Raw genomic sequence first — 8,756 nt, forward strand, 5'->3', positions numbered from 1 at the left:
AAGCTACAGGTCATTTAATTTCAATTGTAATATATAAAGCTGTAGTTTTCTTTTTTTTTCCTTTTATACTTTTCTTTTCTATTTTATTTTCAAGTGTACAGATGTCATTATATTATTAGCTTGGTTTCTTAGTCAGTTAGAATATTTTTGGTGTATATAATCGCACCAGGTTACTGTATTGGATTCATTCAGAATAGAGGAAATTTTCTCCTTTTTCACTATCGACTCTGCCTCTTTTCTTTCTTGTTTCACTATGCTCTGTTTTGATCATTTGTTGTTGTGCAAAGCTCTCTAATTCCTTTTCTTACACAAGGGGTACGTACGTAGGGTCTTTAAACTCGGAATCTCTATAAATATGGAAGGTAAATCTCTTACGATCGAGCCGATGCGTAAAAACCTTTTTTTCCCCATGAATTTGGAAATTGGGATATATAATTAATTTATATAAGCCCACGACCTTGGGAAAACATAAATAAATATTAAGTTTGCAAAAATAAAAATTAAAAAAAAAAAACATGTATGTGTAATCACGAAGATGATCTCAGCTGTACTCGCCGGAGTACAGACACATGATTAACGAACGCATGAATGGTAAGAACAATGAAAATATACGAAGCCTGCATTGCTTAATTAATAGTTCTTTTTTTTGGGGGGGGGGGGGGGGGGGGGGGGGGGGCGAACTGATCGTGATCTAGTGGAGAAAATATTGTTCAAGAGTGGCTTGCAAAGCTGAATACACAGCACGCCATCCCTCCTGCGAAGGATGACTTATGTCCCAAAAGAATCCGGATTTGGGATTCTCACAAAGTGTATATAACTTGGCTCCATTTTCATCGACCTTCCCACAGCCAAAATAGTCGCCGCTTACATTAGGCAAACAGCATGGCTTCAATGGATTCTCAAACTTTATACTTCCTGCAAGCAGCAGACACGTATAAAAGATATATCGAGTACGTATTAGATTAATCAATCTGTATGCAGAGTTTTGAGAGTGAACCAAAGTAATTCAAAATTAGGCTCACACTCGAGGGGCAGGAGTGACGTTGTATGCATGAGCAAGCTAGCAAACACACCAAGTACTAATATTCATGGAAGCTTGCCTACTATATATATGGTATCGAGGTGGTTGTTACCTTCGTTCTTGATGGCGGACGTGAAGGAAGCATAAAGATCAATAATGAAAAAGGGACAATCCTCTGTTTCCACGTTCAGCTTTTCCACGGTTTGGTTCAATAGAAGATTGTGGAAACCGAGGAACGAGTTATAATACTCATTGCACTGTCGGAATGAGGATGCAGGGCCTGTCAAAACAGGGAGACATCCAAAAGGTGCAATACCCGTCACGGCTATTTTTTTAACTCCCAAGCCATGAATTCGTTTCAAGTTGATTGACTACTGTCGTAATGAAAGATTGCAATCCCTAAAACAGATCAATTTAATTCAGATTATAAGGTTCAACACTACTGATTAATACTTAATTTTTGGTATTAATTAATTAATACGAAAGCAATTAATTAATCTAAAATCATATGTAATGTCTCTTTTGATAACATAGTTTTTTAGTTGACCACTTAGCATGACATATATTGTTGTTGATTGCATGCCATATATAATAATATTAAAAAAATTATATCTAACATCCTTTTAATTAATGTCATCATCCCCGAGCTTACGTAATATCAAATTATTGATTAATTAGAATGTAAGTAAATTATGATAAATAATTTTATAATAATAGGAGATATATTTAAAGAGATAATGATATATATGATTAAGGGGATATGGACAACATGATTTCTCTTTAAAGAAATACTAAAACAGTAGTAATTTTTTTATTGGACCGGATTTCTTATCACAAAAAAGTCATTTTGCAATAAAAAAATCCGGTCCAGTAAAAACATTTCTGTTGGAAGCACTAGAATCACACGAAGAAGAGTAATGGTATAGAGATTAATTGTTAATATGGTATCAAGATTAATGATAAATCATGGAACTCAAGATAATAAACATTAATTTCCACTATGTTTCATTAACAAATCATTGGGACGTAGCATCCCACCTCCTGCTGCCACCTAACCCACCCACTAGGGCCATTCTTATGACATTCAAACAACGACACTATCGAAAACTTAATAGACTTACATAGGAAAAATATTGGATCGACAATTTGGTTCCCTCAAATTATCATTAAATTATTAATTATCTTTGAATTTTTTTAATCTGTATTATTTTAGTACTCCTTCGTTTAAATTCTAAAAAACAAAACTATACAAGGATAAAAATAAATAAATAATAGGAGGTGAATTAATCAACACGTACTGGAATGAGGATTTGAATTTGACACGTACCCTTCACGTACCATGACATGCATGCATGATGATAATGTTACGTACATTAACATGCATTAGTCTATGAAAAAATTTAGTTGCAAGCATAATTATGTATTAATTTGTGCATAAATTCAATGTGATTGGTCAAAAAGTAAATTTTATTGAAAACGGTGTTAATTTAAATTTTAAGTATGAAAAAATCAGTATTCGTACGTAAATTAGCACGCAACTTTGCTTATATATAGTAAAATTTCTTAGTCTATTTGCTTGAACATCTATAGTATAAATGAACGGGACGATAATGTTGGATTAATTTCAACGTATAATTCAATTATATATATACATATATTCAATGGAGTTATCAAGAAAGATTAGGTTAAGTAATTATATATAGGAGTTTATATGTAGGAGTATATATTTATGTGCAGGTATGTACAATACTTCTCACCTCGGCAGATGCGTTCATGCTGATGTAGGTAGAGTAGTCATTACCAGCAACACAGACAAATTAGGACACGGAGCTCTCTAGGTCTTTAGCGGTAAACACGTTGTCTTTGAGAAGCTGTTCGAAGAAATCGATCTGGACTGTCATATTTGGGGAGAAAGCAGTATCAAATACACCCGTGCCTCCATAAGCAAAATTCATTCCGTATTTCAACAATGGAATCCCACATGATGATGATTTCCACCCTTCATATGGAATCGGAGACTCGAGTCCTAAGAACTTAGCTGCATGCATGCATTAATTTATACAATTAAACACGTACAATAATATTAGAAATCTAATTAGTGTAAAATAGTCCGATAGTATTTTGACTTGAATTCCCATAATTTTGTGCTCCAGATGAAGCATTGAGCTAGCCAAAGTCCTATAGTATAGCAGTATATGCAGATCAAAGCTGAAATAGCCAAATTATGCATATGTTAATTGTCCATTATTGCTTCACGACGAGAAGCTAGGATGAAATTAGAGATAGGGCTGTACGAAAAAGCCGGCAACCCTACCAGGCCGAATTTTCAACCCGATCTGATTCGATCTGAAAAAGCCCGACCCGTTTAGATGAAAAGCAGAATTGGTTATAACCGAAACCAGTTTGATGTTTAATCGGGTACTGTTTAATTTTTAGCCGAATTTGATGATGGTTCTAGGTTGACTCTTCTGCCATTGAAATTGAAAGTCATAGAAATGCTTTTAGATTTCTACCGAGCTTTGCATCAAAGGTGATCGATTCCTCCGAAAGAACACTGAGATGTTCCAAGGAGTATGGATGCTCTGGATCTCTAATATCCCTCATGAAATTTACCAATCGGAGTCAAAGATTCTAAATTTTTCTTTCCATATTAAAAAAAATAAAAATAAAAATAATCAAAGAACTGATCCCAATATCCATGAGAAAATAACATCTTCTTCGACAATTTTTCAACTACTAAATGGAAACCCAAGAGAAAACCCAGAACCTAGGAGATGCTTCTTCAACAACTTCAACCCCAAAGATGAAAACAACACTGTCTTAACCGCTCCCAAACCTCCTAAAGAGAAACCCAACAGATTTCAGAACCAAATTTCAACATCCATACATCTCATCCTCTCCCCAAATACTCTCAACTCCCCTGCCAGATTTCAACATCCAGATTTGAACCAGATTTGATGAGTGAAGGAAACGAGAATGTGTATTTATAGGGGAGGAGGAGAGAGATAGAAAGGAGTAGGTGAAAGGATTCAAAAATGGAGAGAGAGAGAGAGAGAGAGAGAGAGAGAGAGAGAGAGATTAAAAAAAATTGCTTTCTTCATTCAACACGTGCTATAAGAAAAATGGATTTTTGTGACCAATTTATTGTAATAAAAAGACTATTCACAACCAAAATTAATTGTGAATAATCTTTTCATTGCAATAAATTGGTCACAAAAACTCGTTTTTCTTGTAGTGGCATACGTACGTACGAGAAGGCTAAAGCTTTATCTAGATCTTTCTACAAGTTTCCTTTTTAATTTCTAACAGGGGAAAAAGCAAAAACCCCAAAAGGGAAACGAGTCAGTTAATCGGTATCGGGCAATGCTTCAGAAATAGTAGATTTGATAGTAGAATTAACCGAGTCGAGTCGGAATATTGTTGTTCCGTTTCGGGCCGGGCCGGATGAACAATCCTAATTAGAGAGAGGGACACACCAATGTAATCGGGGAGGACACGGCCATCGGAGAAACGAACAACTGCTTTTCCCGGAAAGGTGATGCCATAGGGATATTTCCACGCGAATTGAGTTTTATTGGTGTTGCCGGTGTCAACATAAGAATCTCCAAAGACGAAGAGCTTTAGCGGACGAATATTAGAGGGTACATGATGATTTCCTTGCACCGCTTGTTGCCGCCCTGGAAAAAGTCCAACGAGTACATATACATATAGAGAATATTATTAGCGAGAAGTACTAATCAATTTTGACGACAAATACGAAACGGGTAGTCTTAATATGGTGTTGTAACCTGAGAGCATGGACAAGAGGAAGCAGCAGAGAACAGAACTGAGGAGCTTTTGCGTGTCCATTACAGCTACAATAAGAGAATTAGCGCGCCGAGCGTGAAGCGTTGCACGAAGAAAAATTTTGGTGGAAGTAGATGCAAAATACGTGGACAAGCCCGCAATGAAGAAGATATTGGATGCCTACATTCTTAATGATAGCTGGTTTATTATCTGGTTTATTATTTAACTGTTGAAGAAAAAGTGAAGCTTAGCTGATTTATTGGGATGACGATTGAGAACGTCCGTCATACGTGCATTATTGTTAGAATAAATTCAAAAGAAGCACGCCCGCCTTTGTTGATCAATTATAATCAGACGTCACTGTCCAACTATTCGTGACTGAAGAGTAAATAAGCCCCATTTTGATTTCGCTTTACATTGTCACATCTCATCTTATTTTAATATTTAAATATTATTTAAAAATAATATTTTAAATTTAAATTTTTTAATTTTTTAATTTAATCATTATCTATTCATTATATAACTTTTCTAAACTTTTAAATAAAATATAATAAACAACTTAATATTTTCAAATCACAAAAATAAAAATTATATTAAAAAATTCTATTCTAATAATTTTTTAATTTGTAATATTTTTCTCTCATTTTTTAAAATTCTACAAAATATCTTAATTCCAACTATTTCAATATTAATTACAAATTATCTCACTATTATTTATAGATTTATCATCTCATCTCATTGTGTAACTAATAGAGTTGTAATTCTATCACCCAGCTTATAGGAAGAAGCTGCTACGAAAGTGAACAACCAAATTATAAAAAAATTTAGTTGTAAGCGATTCTGCGTATCAATACGTACACTCATTCAATGTGATTAGTTAAAAAGTAAACTTTATTAAAAACAGTATCAATTTAAATTTTGAATATGAAAATATCAGTATTGGTACGTAAATTCGCTTATATGTAATGAAATTCTCAAATTATATATTTAATAGCTCCAGCTGTACTTGGAATGACCGATAGATCGACGCCAGCGACTATCAATTTCAACTCGTTTTGTCATATATATTATTCCATCTAATTTGTTGAGAACCTTTCCACAAGTTGCAGCAACAATGACACCCTCGGTGTACAATGGAAGTAGGAAACTTCGTTTTGTTTGTTTTCGTTGGACCAAATAATATTTGACCCCTCTCTTAGTCTTTTTCTTTTTGTTTAGTTTCGAATCATTTTTTTTTTTTTTTGGGAGACCTCTGTATATGTATTGGTAAATAAATAGAAATTATCACTTGCCTTTTAAAAAAATGGAAGTATGGTAATTGCAAAGTAAGTTATAATTGTGAAAGTCTTTATACAGTCCCGTATTACGGGACTCCTCGCGCACTCATGACGTGGAAAGGTAATTTAAAACGATTCGTTTCATTTATTGTATGTTGAATTAGATTCAAATCGTGCCCTTCGTGAAAGACGAAATAGAAACGGCGTGCCCTTCGTGAAAGACGAAACAGAAACATCGTGCCCTTCTTCGTCTTGCCTTCCTCCTTAGCTGGAAACGAGACCGTCGGCCCAAGGAAATTCGTCCCATTCCTTCCTCTTTAGCTAGACAGTGGCGTTCCTTTCATCAGCTGGAGACCATTGTCCCCTTCCCCAACTCGAGTTCGTTGTCCCCTTCCATAGCCCTAAATGCATTTTTCTCTCAAGTATTTTCGTAGCCCTTCGATCGGACATTCAACTGCACTAAATTTTGCAGTTCAGAATATATATTTATTGTGGTCATGTATATTTTGTGTTTTATGTTGTATTTAAGTTGTTGGTTGGTTGCTTGGAAAATAGGGGTGGGGGGAGCGAAAAAACATCCCGGATAAGGATTGTGGGTTTTTATTTTTGCCCACTAAATGTTTGCTTATAGGCTCAACAACCTGTATCATTTCAATTAGAAACGGCACAACCTGAACATTCTTTTAGCATGTTACCACCAAAAAATAAAAAAAACAAAGTTAATATCTTCTAGTAGGTCCCCCTGTCCCCCCTTCTAAATTAGCAATTTCCCCATGTTTATAAACAAAATCACTGCAGGCTCTATTTTTTTTTTTTTTTTTTTTTTTTTTTTTTTTTTTTTTTGTCATAAGATGCTAACTTGTTCCCTGCAGAGTGTAGGCTGCTATTTTATTTGATCTAGTTCTTCTAATCAAGTTACATTTGGATATATAACCTCATGGTATAATAATATCCATTCCTGCTATATACATTCTGTGCTGGACTATCCCTTTTATAAAATTAATGATATTTAGATCTTCTGGTAGGGCTCTTAAGCTTGTGTGTATGTGTTTTGGCTGTGATTTTAAGAGTGAAAAAGTTTATCACTTTGTATTCTTTGTTATGTTTATGAAGAAAAATAGGATCTCTCTTTTCATCTATAATAACGTTTCTATCCTACTCACAGCCGCACCCTTCCACCACCTGATCAAGGTAATGAAGACAATTAGTATGTCCTGATTTTCCTCATTGTTTCATTTTGGGGCTTCTCTTATTTATTTTATGATGGGGCTTTTTCGACCCTTACCTTCATTTCACATGCATTATGACAATTGTGGCTGTTGTGCTGTCAAGTATTCTTTATTAATGACGTCAAATAAACATAAGTATCGGTATCTAATAATGAGGAACTGACTTGTATGAAACTTATTCTGCAGTAATAACTACTGAAGCCAAAAATATCCTTTTGAGACACATCTATCAGAGTGCTGAAGAGAAGGATGTAACAAGTTCTTCATCTCATATCTAAGTACACACACATGACATGATGCAACAAGTTCATCATCTCATACTTAAGTACACACATGACATACTCATTTAGTGTGGCCACCAAGTGGATATGTGGGTCTGCAAACAAACATAGGATAGTTTTTAACTTTTTTTAGCTTCTGTCAATCTTCTGATTTGCCCGGCCTTTCTTTTTTGCAGTTGAGACCAAAGAGAGCTGCGATATATAAGTACAGTTGGGTGATCCCTGTGATAGTTTATAAGGAATGAAGTGATTAGAGAGATATTTACCTTTTTATTTCATTCACGTAATGTCTCAATCCTCCCATTTATCATCTTCTTTGGGTGATCGGAAAAATGCCCCAATATGTTTATGTGGATCAATTGCGCGTCTCAAAGTCTCCAACACTTCAAGAAATCCAAGAAGACATTTTTTCACTTGTCCAAATTACAATAAGGAGGTCATCACTTACAACTTTTGTATACTTTTTGATTCCTACAATTTTCTATGGTTGATTTTTACAAATCTTGATCACTGCAGGGAAAGCCATACTACAATTACTTTATATGGGCAGATTTTGTAGAAGAAAATGGAAGTCCACTTGACCGGCACAAAAGTGAATTCCAGCAAAGAGATGAAGAACTTCAAAAGAGAGAGGTTGAAGTCACTAGGAGAGAGAATGAAGTCCAACATGTTTTAGAAGAGATCCATAAAGAAAAGGAAGAGATCCATAAAGCAAAGGAGGACATCCAAAAGAAAGTGTTGGATCTTCTGAATGAACGGGAAGAGCTTCAAAGTCAAGTTATAGAGATTAGTCATGCACGCATGCTACTATGCGTATATTGGGGACTTCGAGGCATAACTTAACCAAATTAGCATACCTTAATGCAGATGGTTTGCCACTCAAATCATCATAACTGCTTCGAATGAGAGCATATATACGCTTAATGTCCTTCCTCCATCTGTCCATAATGTATTTTGAAGGCACCGATCGGACATCCTTTACTGAGAAAATAGCAAGAATGTGACTACATAAAATTCCTCTCATTTGAAATAGCCCACACATGCACTTTGCTTCACACTCCTCTTCATTAAAGTATGCCATATATGTAACTCTTTTAATGGACCCTTCAACTTGCAACTGGTCATTAACTTCAAATGTCTAAATTGCCCATTCCGTCTTGAT

General features: G+C 34.9%; 1 pseudogene; it reads right to left on the reverse strand.

The window, feature by feature from the left end:
- Positions 1-660: 660 nt before the first annotated feature.
- Positions 661-5,070, reverse strand: LOC122279256 (annotated as a pseudogene).
- Between the last annotated feature and the right edge of the window lie 3,686 nt (positions 5,071-8,756).

The sequence above is a fragment of the Carya illinoinensis genome, chromosome 10, assembly GCF_018687715.1.
Source record: "Carya illinoinensis cultivar Pawnee chromosome 10, C.illinoinensisPawnee_v1, whole genome shotgun sequence".
NCBI classification, from domain to species: Eukaryota; Viridiplantae; Streptophyta; class Magnoliopsida; order Fagales; family Juglandaceae; genus Carya; species Carya illinoinensis.